Below are 9985 nucleotides of genomic sequence, written 5' to 3'. Positions count from 1 at the left end.
AGCAATACTGTACCAATATTATACCAATACAATATATAACTAAGAACAGAGGTGTCACTAACTGGGCCACCTGACGATCTGCCCCCTACAACACCTATCTTACAGTTAACTCTGTCAGGGGTGGGAGTCTAACCCACAACATTAGTGACACCCAGTACAGTACTGCTCAAAATTTAATTAGCGGTCACATCACAGCATATGGCAGAGCTGTAAAAAATGTCAAGTGATAAAGCGGAATCAATGTTCAAGCAGTTATTACCTTGTCTGGTCGGCGGGGTTGGCGATCCAGGGTCGGGTGCTGGAGACACCAGCCGTGCGCCACATCACCTCGTTCGATGAGCCCATGTCGCTGACGACCGCCACCACGGTTAGGCCCAGGGACTCCAGCAGAGAGACGACATCGGCGAACTTCTCGAGAGTCATCGCCGTGTCCAGCTCATAAAACAGCGGCTGCTTCCACGGCCCACAGAGCCCTCGAACCATGAGCAGCTGCAGCTTGGATCCTTGGAGGATCTGATCCATGGCCGAGTCGTAGCAATAGCGCCCGTCCAGGGACATCTCATCGAAGGAGACGACACACAGGCGTTGCAAGCAGTCCATCCCTTGGACAGCCGCCTTGAGGACGGCCAGCGCCGCCACCATGACTCCCGGTGTCACACGAAACCCGCGAGTCCAGCGAGCCAGGGTGGCGGCCGACGGCAGCGGCAGGTGCAGGACGTCCCTGACGTACTCGTAGGCCCTGCGGCCTCTGCAGCGGAGTCCCAGGCCGGCGAGTTTCCTAAGTGTGGAACTGCCCATACCTAAGGTCTATGATTGGCGCAAGCTTCGCCGAGATGACGTTACAGGCTGTGACGTCATAGCTCACAGTCGGCTGACCAATCGCTGCACGATTATAGGCTAGCGGCGCGCGGCACTAGCGCCCCTGGTGTTATATGGGAAGTTGAGCAATTACATTAAAAGCTAATGCATAGCTTGTGTTGGGAACAATTATGTATTACTAAGGCGTCAATGTCTCACAAATTAATTCGTCCATGCTCCTCACATTTTGCAAAGTGACCTTATATTATGCGTCATAAGGTACTACACTACGCTTCAAACAATCAACACAAAACACCAGCCAGGCACTGTTACAAGTAGCGAGCAGTTAAGTGGCGGCAGGTGGCGCTACCATCTCCAGCATCGGTCCAGATGGCGTCACTCACTATCCGCACTATAGTTCCGCACTACCTGTTAATAAAATAAATAAATCCGCTAATAAATCTGCTAATAGTCTCGCTAATAAATGATCTGCTAATAATAAATTCGCACTACCTGCTAATTTATGTCCTATTGGTGTCAAACATCATTCAATGCCGATAGGCAGTATCACCAGCCGTAATGCTGAAGACATTTGCTCAATGCTGAAGCGAAACGCAGTGCACAAACCACACCGTCAAAACTCAAGCACCTCGTAGGAGATATGCTTCCAAGGTGGGCGAATGCACAAACGATAACTGAAATAACACCGGTTATATATTCACGTAGAACAAGTTACTTTTTCTCTAGCTAGGGAACTCGTTAAATTAAGACTGACTAAATACTTACGCAGGATAACTGGCTCCGCCTCTTCGCCAACTTAAGGACCCGCCAATCCATGCACCTAGCCGCCAGCGCCGAGTGATGACGTCACTCGAACGGGCGACGGTATGAATAGTTCCACACTTAGGAAACTCGCGCCCGGGATACATCTTCGGGAGTCCAGCGTACGCGATGTCCCGACTCTGCAGCGGATACTTGCTTCGTGGTGAGGACACCGCGATGCAGCAGCTTATCCAGCTTCGCTGCCTTTACTTCAGCCGCTCGGAGCCTCCGCAGCAGCAGCTGGCGTTCACGCCGCCACAGCCGACGGTGTCTCTCATGCTGGAGCTTGAGGCGCTTATTCAGCAGGGTGAGCCTCCTCACCTCCTCTCGAAGAGTTGCAGGTCGTGAGCCACCAGGTGTGCCTCTGGTGGCAGCGCAGCCCTCACTCAGCAGCAGCTGCGGTGACACCGGCCCGCTGAAAAGAACAAAACATTGCATATCAAGCTTAGTATAAAATCAGGAACAAAGTTATCCACAAAGGCATAGCCATCAGCATACAATCTGCTAACCCATACAACAAAATGTTTTAGGCGTGACCTGATGGCCAGAACTTTTAATTCCCCTATAAATCTCGCGAGGGGGGGGGGCAGGTGCCGCCCACACAGTTTTCTTTTTTCGCGATAGCTCCAAACACGCTGGCGATAGAGAGCTGAAACTCGGCATATCTGACCTTTGATTCAAACCAGATACTGTGACACCAACCGCATTTTCGGGTCGGGTCAGGTCACTGACCTATAACGTCATAAGTGAACCCCTGCACGGTCTTCAGATGTCGCAACATAGCAACGTCCTCAGTGTCAGAGGAGCTTTCACAGGGAAAAGAAACTTACAGGACCTAGTACTCTCCAGAGGTCTCACAACTTGTATATCTCGGATTTCTCCTATGTCACATGAGGTCAGGTCGGTCACGTGACCTCACCATTGTAAGTCAACGGGAAAACATGAAAACTGCTATTTTGGCGCCGGGAACGATCTCAAACTATCTCAACCACACGGAATCGTGATTTCATGCACTCCTTGCAAGATTCAATGCTTCATTTTTGCATTGTTGACCTTGCGTGATGTCATTTATGACGTCACTTGGGTTATTAGAGTTTTTGTCAATAACTCCTGATCGAATTAAGCTAGCGAGTAGGGAAAGCCACCAATGGACTCGGAAGAACTGCCGAATCGAATGATATGCGACATGACCTTCTTCGATCAATTCCGTTGCCTGGGGGGCTCTGAACTGACTTTGACCCGAGGTCAACAACAAAAGTTGACCTCATCCGAATAAAAAGTATACCATCCGACGCGCCTGAGCGAGGCGAGCACGATGACGCCAAAATCGCTCTACGGCCTTTTTTTGCAAAGATACCGAACCGGTACCTTTGGCCACTTGATCTGAGAGGTCACCGGTTGACCTGAGACCTTAAAATCGGCTGCCAGTTGCTGCGTCTCGTAACGGCGCACACGCCCGTTTTTTCCGCGAGGCTCTGGCCCCATCAGGGCGAAACGGCGAAGTCGTACCAACCCCCCCCCCTTCGGCCGGCGCGTACAGCTCACTGCCTAAAGTAATGTGCGGTTTTACCAATGTCAACGGATGGCTTTGACTGGCCATTTCTTAATGCGGAGTGATCGAAAATAAGACGTCAATTGATAAACTTGCAGCTGCATGGTTAGCGATACATGTAAGCTACATTCAAAGTTTCATTGTAGTCTGGCTAATCGTTCCTAAGCTTCAGAAGCAGAACATACCCATGACTGAAACCGCACATTACTTCTGCTGTGGACTGTACCTATGTAGAAACCAATAGGTCCGGCGGGCGGCGAGGGTTAATTTGCCATTGAATTATAATTTAGATTCATACAGGAACCTCCACCCTCAAACATGTGGCACACCTGAGCATGCAGCACGCTCAGCAAGCCCTTATTTGAACTACGGGTCTCAAAGGTTCCAGCGAAGAGAAGTTTGGATTTGGTGATCACACCGCTTACTTAGCTATGTACATAATACCTCGATGGCTTGCAGCCAAAACCGCACCCCCTCCCCCCACCCCCCACCGGAAAGGGCTAAGTCCCGTGTGTGCATTTAATACCTTGATGGCTCTCCGAGATCGCCAGAGAGAATGGTGTCCTGTGCCAGCATCTTCATGTCCCGGCGATCCTGACGTGTCTTTCTGGAACTCTCTCCCTGCACCCTGTGAGATGTAAAGCTCAGGTAAGAGAAACAATATTTCAACCTTTTAGCTCTGATATATTTATTTGATGAAAAGGTAGGATACTGTATCAACCATCAAGAAATAAATTGCTTAAAAAGGCCACTCAAAATGGATGCTTGTAGCTATCCAAAGAAAATTGCCCTGCTTTTTATTATAATACGTACACTGTCGATCTGGAGATAGGAATTTTCTGTGTTGGCACTGCATCCACTTTCAGCCATGGCTTCACATCTGGCATCAGAGAAGCTTTGACAACATAGGAAGGGTCATAGTCTGAGTCAAGAAAATGTTCAGAACAAATCCTTGATGTGGCCACATTGAACTGATCTTGTCTTGCACATCTGTGTATCCATGTTGCTTGAACAGCAGAATCTTTAGGGAACCGGAAAAATGAAATCCCAAGTTGCTTGTTAAAGGTGTTGCAGCAAGTGGCAACAGCACAGTTGTTTGACATTGTGCATTAGGTCACTTTCAGTGATGTGCTGAAAAAAGAACAGGTGTCAATGAACGTCAAACGAATAACAGTAGACTCAAGACAAACGAGACAGAAAAAGAAATTAATGCTGTTATATTGTTAGGTATTGAGTAATAACTAGGTACAAAGTTAGTAATTGAGTACCAACCAAACATTCTGTGTTCTGTGTTTGCAGTAAAAGACTACAGGCCTTGCAGCCCATTTACAATGGCAGTCATAACTTAAACTAAGTGACACAACACATGCACACTATGATGACGACAACACATTACATTATGGTGAAAGACTTGCTCCTTTTCACTAAGGAGATCACTAACTGACATTCAGGATTTCATTCCACACATATACCTATTTAAAATGGATACCGTATGGATGTCCACAATGTTAGAAAAACCAGGTATAACATTTTTTTCTGTTGGGTTTCCTTCACTATGCATGACCAATTAAATGTTGTATCCATATCTACTAACCTACCAACTTACCCTGGCATCTATGTGTGATGCCAGGCTTACTAAGACCTGCCCCCCCCCCCCCCACATCATCCTTCTATCACCTCACACAGCAACTGCTGTGCGCACAAAGCAACTGCTGAGTGTGGTCATTTGAGACCGGCCACGGGGAATGTCAACTGCACACAGTTGTGTGGAGTCGTACTGCCTACCCATCCCTCACCCCACATCTGCTGCACACAGCACTCAGCAGTTAGAGGTGGAGGTCAAGGTGCCCATGAACAGCCCAGCCCCCTCCAAAGTCATATGGCAGCATGGGCGTGACTTTTCCTACTAGCCCATAGGTTTGCGTGTTAAAATGCGACTTTTCGCGCTCGATTTTCAAGGTTTCGTAGTGTGGGCATCCACATACAAAGTATGTCAAAAGATAGCTACAACATTTTTATTTCCATTTTTGGGACGAAAAGTTCAAGCCCATCCAACCGTTTTCGAGATATTCGTCTATATATGACCCATTGTTTTTGATACATCGGAAGGTCCTGTGTTCGAATCTCGGACAGATCAAAACTTTTATCGTTAATGTGCGGCAAACCATTGCTGCAAAGTAAAGTAGGGGTGAGCGCGCTGGTGATGGAGGGTTGTAAGTTGGCATACCTGACCTTTGATTCAAGCCGAATTTTGTGGCACCAACCTCATTTTCAGGTCAGGTCAGGTCACTGACCTATGACGTCATAAGTGAACCTCTGCACGGTCTAAAAAACGTAACATAGCAACTCCATCAATTCAAGGAGATCTATCACAGGTAGATGAAACTTACAGAACTTATCAAACTCCCTTATTCTCAAAAGTCGTTAACTTCGGATTTCTCCTAAGGGTCACCTAACGTCAGGTCGGTCAGGTGATCTGGCCATTATAAGCCGATGGGGGTGGGGATATAGAGACAGCTATTTTGGCGCTGACAGTGATCTTAGACGGAAAAGACACAAATAGACTCAGAAAGACCTGCCGAATTGAATAACGTGCAACTTGATCTCATCATGAGGTAATGACCTGACCTGACCTTGGACGGAGGTCAACATCCTAAATTGACCTCACCCATACAAAAAGCATATCATTCGACGTGACTGAGCATCACGAACACGATGGTGTCAAAATTGCAGCTGTGATACCATTTTAGGCGACTACCGAACAATCCACTTCCTGGTATGCCAATGCTTTTATTATCTAAAGACGATGAACATTGAACATTCTCATATATCCAAACATGCCACTTTGGGTTACAGAGTAAGTGGTTCCCAACCGTACTTACTACACGTTCCACACATCACACTACCGCTCGTAATTGCAATGCAAATAAGCGTTGGCTCGTTGGAAATAAACTTTGGCATTGGAAGATGTCACGGTATTACACTAAACATTGACCACAATTAGATATCAGGTATCAATATCAGTAACATTCAGCTCATCCTCAACACATAACAATCAGACGGAGAACACTACGGTAAACCTCAAAGAGGTTTTGGCCATGGTAGGCAATGAGGCATAGCTGCGAGCAGGATCTTCGATCTGAGAAAACATGAAGATGAAATTACATGCATCACACTTGCAATAAAAACAAACGCAAGTGATACTTATCTTTGAAAAATCAGGATGAAAGAACATGAACCTATTTGAAAACATAACAAGCATTATCAGAGGAACAGTTAATGCATGGTTATTTAAAAGAACTGTTAATATTAACTAAGGTAGTGGATTGTTAACAGGATCTTAGAATGGTCGAGAGATGTTACCTTCAGAAGGGTTTCCTTTTGTGGTCACACATTATTGATGTTAACAAATGAACACTGGGTGGTGCACACCCTGAGAGTGACAGCTTCACACAAGCTGTTGTCTATGTTGAAAACTAGGCTTCCTTCCTGTTCAGATTAAGACAGTTGATGGCACCTTTGGTTAGCTTTGTTCAAGGAAGCATTCATTTTGCCAGTGTCGGTAGGGCAGCCTGGCTACATATAGGAATCTTGAGCCAGGCACAGCATACATGTAGTAGTGCATGTCTTGTCCTGAAAAAGGATCAGAGATATATGCCTGGCTAAGGAAGTCATGAATGGAATTGACTCAGGCTGCTCTGAGGATGATTGACCACAAAGACATGGCTATTGTGAAAGCCCTGAAATAACTTATGAACTGGTGTGTTTTGAGTGAAGTGGAATATCAAGAACAGCATTAAAAAAGAAAAAGTAAAAATTGACCTAAAAATTATCTTCCATGTTTATTGTTTAGTTTCAATCACCTAAATCTTACGCGTTTTCATACAAACTAAAATTACCAAGAAATTGCACAATTATCACTAACATGTGGCAACAAATGCTTCTTTCTACTTACTATCCACTTTCATGGATGCAGGATGCATGTGTTTTGATTTCATTATCACAGCAGTCAGCAACACAGTTGTACGAGATGCTTACACAAAGTATAATGTTATATGTTGATGTTTTTCAGCTAGAGCCTGGGACAGTGATATTGTATTGTTAAGTTTGTTCAAAACCATTGTCCCAAAATTTGCCAGTTTTGGGTGGGGAATGATATCCAACTGAAATCAATTTTCCACTTTCATCTCCAATTTTCAAGAACAATTTTTCACTCTGAAATAAAATTTTGGGACACTGTTCACTGTTCATGAGTCATAACACCAGCTTCATTTCTTAGTAATGATAGCTTTCAGAAGACTTCAGTCTTCCTTCATCAGCCTGTCAGGGCTCTAAAAATACATACAAACGAGTAGTGACCAACATAGAAAAGACAATACACAAATGTCGTACGAAAGCTGCCATTGCAAATAGATTAAGCCGGTGTACGCAATCTTTGCAATACAATTATACCAAATATGCTCACAGCTAAGTCGAAAGGTGTCGCCATGCATCACAATCTATAAAATTCCTTGGAACTTCTTTTCAACACATTGTAACGCAACAGTGAAAGAATGAGAAAGCATGAGGCTGGCCCACCACCCAGTCAAGTACAGCAGTTTGCAAATTTGCACACAGTTACTCAGAAAGGCCTTTGTTCACACAATTCCATGCATAATGAAGAGCCAATTTTTTTAATGCACACGATAGTTATTAAATACTTAGATACTTAGCCAGCACAATTTGTAAGTCTTTAAATGAAGGGAGAACACCATGGAACCGCGTGAAACCACAAGCCGCCTTGTGTATAAATATGAAGCGCAATGTATTGAAACACGAGCGCCAGCTGCGCCGCGCTTCAGCGCAGCCATATCCTAGGATAATTTTCGGTATGTAGTAAAAAGCTCCCAGTTCTAGTTGTATTTCTAGATGATATAGTATAATTCTAGTATATACTAGGAAAAACTTTGGAGTACCCGACTCTTTAGTGCCCTGGAACAGCCCTTGCTTGCAGGCTTGCAGGTACTTGTTGGGTCAGGGCGGATGGCCTCATTGGGCTCAAGCGTCCACAGTTGTCATCAGTGCGCTATCCTTGTCCTGATCTGGTAGTTGTTGCAGTCCATTGCATGAACAGTCTTCTGGCATTTAGGAAGGTAACTACATACCTACATCCTCACAAACTTGATGACAAGACAGTGCAGTATCCACAGGCTAAGTGATCTTCTTAAGCCGGTTTGTTTAGGTTTTCCTAGAAAGAAGCACCTCCGGGAATGGCGCCTCTCCTTGGTTGGAAATTGGAAAACCTTTATGTGACGTCTGCACTCTGCTCTACTAATACCAGATAGGCTAGGGCCTACAAGAATAAAAATCTTTTAATGTACCTATCTTAGAAGCTGATGCGCCAGGCAATCATATATTCATATTGATAGGTATGCAACAAAACAAAACGATTCCGTGTGTCCAGAACAAGAATGAGGGTAAGGACAACGAGGACAGAAACAAATGTGTCTTGACATACTTTCATAAAGAACTAAGAATCTAACAGGCCTTTAAATACCTACCGAGCATTCCACTCACATACACAAGATAAAAATCTACAGAATATGAAATTCGCGCACACATCGACGACCCGAAACCGCTGCAAAACCAATCAAAACAAACCTCAGTTTTCAAGGACAAGCCACACAGTTCGGTTCTGATTGGGCGGCCGACGCTTCCACCAGTGACGTCACAGCTAATGCAAAGCTCATTGGCCAATAATACATGGGGAATTCCGGCACGACACGCCCCTGGTGCGTACCGTCCTCTGCCAGGCGGAGCTGAGGGGCGACCGGGCGACACTGTTCGAACTGCTGCAGCTCCTTCTGCTGGGGGTGACTGAGCGGGCCACCCGTTCGGTGCTGAAGAAGGTGGATAGCCTTAGGGCTTATTTGGACCTGTAGTGGCGGTCGGCGCTCCGCTGTGACCGAGGTCGCGCGCATTGGACAGGCGCACCGCGTGCTGTCAGTTTAAGGCTAGTAGCTGGTTCGAGTTTTTTTTTCGGTCGGCCCATCCCGGAAGCGCCCGTAAATGTAAGTCGGTGGGAGCAGGGGCGGACCCAGTCTCAGCGGGCGGCGGGGTCTGTCCGCCGCGCCGAGCCTTGTTCGCGTTGTTTGTTTTGTTTGTTTGGGTTAACCAAATAAATTTTGGAAACCTGTAACGCGTTTAAACCCGCGCCCAAGTGTGTGTGTGGGGGGGGGGGGAGGTGTTTGAACACCCCCCTGTGGTTTTTCGCAGAAAAAAGCCGAGTGACCCATCACTTTGAAACTTTCAGCGATTGATGAGGGTAACAGTATCTATAAAATGTATATCTCGGAATTTTGATATCGGTGACCTAAGGTCAGGCCAATTTTGCGGCCTCGCCATTATAAGTCAATGGGAGAAAATTGAAAAGCGTCTGTTTTGCACGAACGCTATTCTAGACACTCTCAAACATCGAGATGTAGGTAAAATTGACACACTGAACCGGAAAATGGCAACTGTGACCCCTCGTTATGTCCCCGAGGTCATCTCAGGTCACGAACAGAATCGAAGTTTTTCGCTAATAACTTCTGATAGAGGCGTGCTAGAGCGCTGAAAACGCCTTAGATGTGTTCGGCTCGACGTTGCGGATCGACTGATATGCAACATGACCTTTTCCGGTCAGGTCATGACCTTGACCTGAGGTCAAATTTTCAAGTTGACCTTTCAAGGTCAAATTATAGTTCATTCGACGCGTCTCGACGAGAGGAACACGATGCTGGCAAAAGTAATGTCATGGCTCTTTTGAGTCAAAAGTTATCGCCGAAAAACCGA

General features: G+C 45.9%; 2 long non-coding RNA genes across 3 annotated transcripts; both read right to left on the bottom strand.

Annotated features, from left to right (window-relative positions):
- Positions 1 to 773: 773 nt before the first annotated feature.
- LOC122377673 lies at positions 774 to 4305 on the bottom strand. Its single transcript, XR_006255901.1, has 3 exons — positions 3986 to 4305; positions 3699 to 3800; positions 774 to 2035 (listed from the first exon to the last, which is right to left on the bottom strand). It is a non-coding gene; the product is annotated as an uncharacterized LOC122377673 (long non-coding RNA).
- Positions 4306 to 5949: 1644 nt separating this feature from the next.
- LOC122377667 lies at positions 5950 to 7962 on the bottom strand. Of its 2 annotated transcripts, none has more exons than XR_006255899.1 (3): positions 7892 to 7962; positions 6536 to 6805; positions 5950 to 6311 (listed from the first exon to the last, which is right to left on the bottom strand). It is a non-coding gene; the product is annotated as an uncharacterized LOC122377667 (long non-coding RNA). The 2 variants fall into 2 exon arrangements; XR_006255900.1 differs by lacking the exon at positions 7892 to 7962 and adding an exon at positions 7128 to 7220.
- Positions 7963 to 9985: the final 2023 nt, after the last annotated feature.

Source organism: Amphibalanus amphitrite, unplaced genomic scaffold (assembly GCF_019059575.1).
Source record: "Amphibalanus amphitrite isolate SeventyFive unplaced genomic scaffold, NRLGWU_Aamphi_draft 000006F_arrow, whole genome shotgun sequence".
In the NCBI taxonomy this organism is placed as follows: Eukaryota; Metazoa; Arthropoda; class Thecostraca; order Balanomorpha; family Balanidae; genus Amphibalanus; species Amphibalanus amphitrite.
This window is presented reverse-complemented; position numbering and strand designations above follow the sequence as displayed.